The sequence below is a fragment of the Mercenaria mercenaria genome, unplaced genomic scaffold, assembly GCF_021730395.1.
Source record: "Mercenaria mercenaria strain notata unplaced genomic scaffold, MADL_Memer_1 contig_1292, whole genome shotgun sequence".
Classification (NCBI taxonomy): Eukaryota; Metazoa; Mollusca; class Bivalvia; order Venerida; family Veneridae; genus Mercenaria; species Mercenaria mercenaria.
The window spans coordinates 26,566-32,565 of NW_026459273.1; positions in this window are offsets into that span (position 1 = coordinate 26,566).

Below are 6,000 nucleotides of genomic sequence, written 5' to 3' on the forward strand. Positions count from 1 at the left end.
CTGTATAGTTTCTCAATACATACTTGTATTCGTATTACTTGTACAATCTGTATTCCACAAACATTTTACTATTACTATGCTTAATATACCATTAAGCTAATATTTGTGCTAAACTATAAATTTTGTACCAGTAAAATACTTATTCTGAGATATCAATATTCATTTTACTTAAAACCTAATGTGTGTGTTTTAGTCTGTGGTATGGCTGTTCATGAATGTTTGGTATTCTTATGTTGTGACTGTGCTTGTTCTTGTGAATATATGTAGGTTTCTGTGCAAGGTAATTTGACTGAAAGTATGGTCTGTGCGTGAGAATGTGGTTATCTGATCTGTGAGTGAGACTGTGATTGTCTGATCTATATGTGTGACTGTGATTGTCTGATTTGTGTGTGAGACTGTGATTGTTTGAATTTTGTGTGAGAATGTGATTGTCTGTCTGTGTTTGTTGATCTTTATGAGTTGAGAGCCAACATTTTTTGTCACACTTGTCATTTAGTACTCTAACTTCATTAACTAATTCACCCATTGCTAAACCCATCGTGTACATCTCTTTCCGAAGAAAGGCAACTTCTTCTTTTAACTTATGTATAGAAGAATCACTCTGTGGACAATCTGCACAAGATGATGATGACTCTGACAGAGTGTCTTTAACAATAAATACTGGACTCTTTGTTGGAGCCAAAACCGGTATACCATGCATAGAAGCTGTGATTGAAAAAGGTGATGGCTGGTACCAACCGAGAACTTCTTCAAGAATATTTTCCGTCTTATCAGACTTGATGCTTCTTGTATCATTAATTTCTGCCGTTGCTTGAGCAAGAAGATCTGCATTAACATTTACTTTATTGATACTAATTTTATGCCGATTTAGAAAAATTTTATCACTATCTTCTTTTGACAGTCTGATTATATCAGTCTCATTTGGCACATAATGGCACAGATTTTGAAGTAGACTGCTGTCCTCATTCACGGCTTCACCATTGGCAATTGGGAAGTAGTTACAAATTTACATATACTACAGTAGAATGGTACAGAGTCTATAGCTGTGTGTTTACGGTAGAAGTGTAGTAATACTTTTGACCTTTCGCCTTGATATCTGTCATTCAGCTGGCACCTCTGACATTGATACATTCTACCTCTGGTGTTTATTTCTATATTTCGGATTGGCGTTGTGTTAGGGAATTTACTTTCAGCCATCCTGAAAAAGATGACAGGATTTAGATATCATACTTTTGCCAACATATACTCATAACAATTTTCTGCTTACTGTAAAAACTATAGTTTCTCTGTGTACAATGCCATGAAATATTAATGTCAGTTATCTTTATTTAGTTATGATTCTCTTTTATCCACTTGGGGACTGAATCTCCTTTATAAGGTTTTAGTTTATCATAGTGTACTACTTTGACATCATTTTTTGATTTTGACAACTTAAGGACATAATTGTGGTCACTTAGTTTTTTCTGAATGAGGAATGGACCTGTATAAGGTGCTTGTAACTTTGTACATACAGACTCTTTTCTTCTTACATTTAAGTACCATACAGTATCACCTGTTTGATAAATATGAAATGCTTTATCCATATCTGCCTTATCTGTTTGCCTTTTTGCACAGTTTTGCAAATTTTTCTACATATCTCATGTGCCTTTTGCATTTTTTTTTAAATGAAGTACATATTGCCCGTATGATGATACAGTCGCAGCATTATTTGTTGTGCTGCCAAATGCTATTTCAGCCGGTAACCTAACTTCTCGTCCTAGCATGATAAGATTTGGAGTTACTTTGGTGGACTCATGTGGCGTTGCCCTATATGCTGCAGCTAAGCATCCTAAATTTAAGTCCCAATCACTTTGACTGTCAGTTAAATAGGCCCTTATCATTCTTGTAAGTGTTTTATTGAATCTTTCACTTTTTCCATTACATTTTGGATTTCTGGGAGATGTTCTTGTTTTTCTAATTTCGAGCAAACTGCATAATTCTGCAAATATTTTACTTTCGTAATTTGACCCTTGGTCACTATGTATAGAAAGTGGACATCCGAACCTTGAAATTACTTCATTTAATATGACTCTAGCAGTAGTTTCAGCACTTTGATCAGGGATAGGGATTATTTCTACCCAACGTGAAAAATGATCACTTACAGTTAAGATATATCTATTTTTTCTAGGCGTTTCAGGCAATGAGCCTAGCAAATCAGTGGATAGACGGTCAAGTATAGACCCTACTGGCATGCTACCAGAGTAAATAGTTGGGGTTTTTGAAGGAGTTTTGTTTGCACTACAATTGTCGCATTGTTCAATCCATAAATTTGTATCTTCTCTTACTCCATACCAGTAATATCTTTGAATTAACTTTTCTCTTGTCTTTTTGCAACCTAAGTGACCAGACAATAGACTGTTATGCATTTGATACAATACATCTTTTTGCAAGTTCTTGGGTACTATTAACTGCAAGAAAGAACCAGAATTATCTTTCTTATTAAATTTTCTCATTAATAGGCCATCTTTAAGGATCAAGGCATCCCAGCATTGAACATAATGTCTTGTAGCCAAACTTGCTACATTTAATATATCACCGGTAGGTCTAACTCCTACCTGAAATCATTTAATAACCTGACCTATATCACTGTCATTCATTTGCATTTCGCGCAAATCTGTAAGACTGTACCCATTTGACCATGGAACATAATTTTCCATAAACTTTGTCTTGGACCTGGTATTAATCGACCGACATATTTTGTTAACTCTGTCACTACAAGTGCCAAACACTATTTTTATTGTGCCATATACAGAATGGCTGAGCCATGCTTCTATTTTGTTTTGTATATATTTTACCCAGTGTTTTAATCTACCCTTTTTCCATGTCCTTGACATTTCTGTGATTAAATACATTGATCTTTCTTTCTGACATAATATCTCAAACAGGGCTGAGTGAACCCAACAATAACTCGTCAACATGGAACTTAAGACTGTAAGTCCATAATTGGTAATGTTTTTTGCCACTATCGACAGTATTGACAGTAAACTGAGAAACCATGTAATGACTTGTGTGCACCAGAATCTTATTTGAAAACTGCTCGAGGTGAAGATGCGTCTAGATATATAACTTTGTTTTGCGTAATCAGCATCCATATCAATTGCTCGCTTTTTGCATTTCTTACATGGGCCGCATTTTAAAACTTCTTCGGAATCAAAGTCACTACAGAGACAATCTTGGGGATTTGGGCACCTAGATAGACTATCAGCATTACTGTGTTTTGACCCTTTTCTGTATTCAATACTGAATGAGTAAGCTGACAAAATTTCTATCCACCTAGCAATGCGACCATTGGGGTTTTTCATACTGAATAACCAGTGTAATGCTCTGTGGTCTGACCTTACTGTGAATTTGCGACCAAGTAGGTAGTGTCTAAAGTATTCAACAAAGTATCTTATGGCTAATAGTTCTTTGTCAGTTACGCAAAAGTTTTTTTCTGCTTTATTTAGTGATCTGCTACCATATGCAATCACTCTTTCCCGACCATTTTGTACTTGGCTTATTACAGCACCAATACTAGTATTACATGCATCACAATCAAGTATGAATTCACCATCATGTGTTGGTAATGCGATAAAATTGGGGTTAGTTAATGCACCTTTCAATGTGTTGAAAGCTTCTTCACATTCTTTTGTCCACTTAAGATTACTATCTTTTTTTGTTAGTTCAAACAGGGGATGTGCAATTGAACTGAAATTTTTAACATATTTTCTGTAGTATGATCCCAATCCGAGAAACTGTTTTACTTCTGTTACATTTTCAGGCGTTTTCCAAGAAAGCACTTTGGCTATATTGGATGGGTCGGGTTTGATCCCATTTTGAGTAACTCTATGCCCTAGAAAAGTAACCTCAGTTTTTACTAGTTCACATTTTTTAGGTTTCAGTTTCAAGTTTGCCTGTCTAAACCTGTCTAATACTTCACGTAACCTTACCATATGTTCGTCAAAGGTTTTACCATATACAATGCAGTCATCAATGTATATTATGCAAATTTGCCATTGCAGACCTTTAAGAGCAAGTTCCATAACTCTTTCAAATGTTGCACCACTATTGACCATACCAAATGGTAATGATGTGAATTCATACAGTCCATGCTTTGAAGTAAATGCAGATTTGTGTATATCACTCTCTTTCAGTGGAATTTGGAAATAACCTGATGTTAAGTCAAGTGTGGAAAATAATTTTGCGCCGCTAATGGAGTCGATACATTCGTCAACTTTCGGTAAAGGGAAAGCATCAACTTTTGTCACCTTGTTTAATAACCTATAATCAATACAGGGCCTGGTCGAGCCATCCTTTTTCTTTGTAAGAACTAGTGGTGATGCCCAGGGACTATTTGAGGGTCTTATAACACCTTGTTTAAGTAATTTGTCTATCGCTTCCTTCTCATCCCTTTCAAAAGCCAGAGGTACTCTTCTAAATGGTTGTTTAATGGGCCGTGCATTGCCAGTGTCTATAGCATGTTCGGCAAGATTTGTAAGACCTAAATCACTATCGTCTTTGGAGAATACATCTTGATATTCAATTAAAGTACTTGCAATTACCTCTTTTTGCTTTTGTGTTTTATCCTGTGTTGACTCATTAAACATATCTTTCAAATGGTTTGGTATGCTTAGAACTTCAGTTGTATTGTAATTTTGTGATGGCATATTTTTGCTATCGGTGCCAGCTTTTCTTAACCCTGTTTTTTCTATTTGTTTGTCAAATTGTAACCGTCTGACTGAAGAAAAGTCATCTGGATTTCCATTTTCATGTTCAACTAAAACAACTGGCTCTGAAGTAATGAATTCTGCTACTCCAAGCACTGTGTCTTGTTTTATTGAAACATCAGTTGGGAAGGGGTTTATCAACCTTACTTTGACAGTGGGTGCATTATTGATGTTGACAACACTAGATGCCATTAAAACTGAGTGATTTTCTTGAAATGCCTTTGCTGGCTCTATAATCATGTCTGCCTGTATTCTATTATCGTCCATTTCATATCTCTCAACAAATGCATCTATAACCTGCTCAGTATGCCCTTTCATAACATAATGATCTGCCGAGGTAACTTTTCTCAGTTTTGTGTCTGAATAATGTAGACATTTAATGTTAATACCATCAATCACTATTTTGTTCTGGCTTAAAATAATATCAGCCGGTTGACCATTTGACCCTTTAAGTATATCCATACCTAAAAGTACATCATCTTTGATATCAGCTATCATGACCTCTTTTTTGACCTTTAAGTTATCAATGTGAAGGTCAAGTTCACATTTACCTAAATAATTCAGTGGCTCACCACCTGCATGTAACAGTCTACCTTTTTTGACCAATGGTGGTCTTTCTGAACTTTTTATTTTATTGAAAACACTTTCTGAAACAACTGTTTGTTCAGCTCCAGTATCTACTACAAAGTTTACTGTAACATTTTGTATTTTGCCAGAAATATATATGCTATCTGATTGATAACCACGTCTGACTGGGTTCTCAAAAGTTTTGTCAAATTGGCCTATTTTATCAGGTTGGACTGTATCCCGGCCATCCAGATCAGTCCTTAACAGTTTAAATTTTGATTTACATTTTCATTGCCTGTGTAGTATGTGGTCATTTGACCTTGACCTTGAGACCATGTTATATCTTGACCTTGACCTACATTTGTACCATTATTTTGTGAACTACTACAGCTCTGTTCCCATTGTTGATATTGGTTCTGGCTTTGAGCAACTGCTGCTTTAAATTTTGGGCAGTCTCTTTTTATGTGTGATGGATCTTTACAGAAAAAACAGTACCTCTTTGTTTGTCCATTTTTATAATGATATTTTGACTGGTACATGTTTTGATCATTTTTTTTATTTTTGTACTGATTTACCTGGTTTGTTTCAGTTAATGCCTTTAATTCTTCCCTCACAATTTCGCGTAACTTTTCTAAGTCATTTAATTCTTTGTCTTGAGAGGGACTACTTTCTTTTGTTATAATCTTAT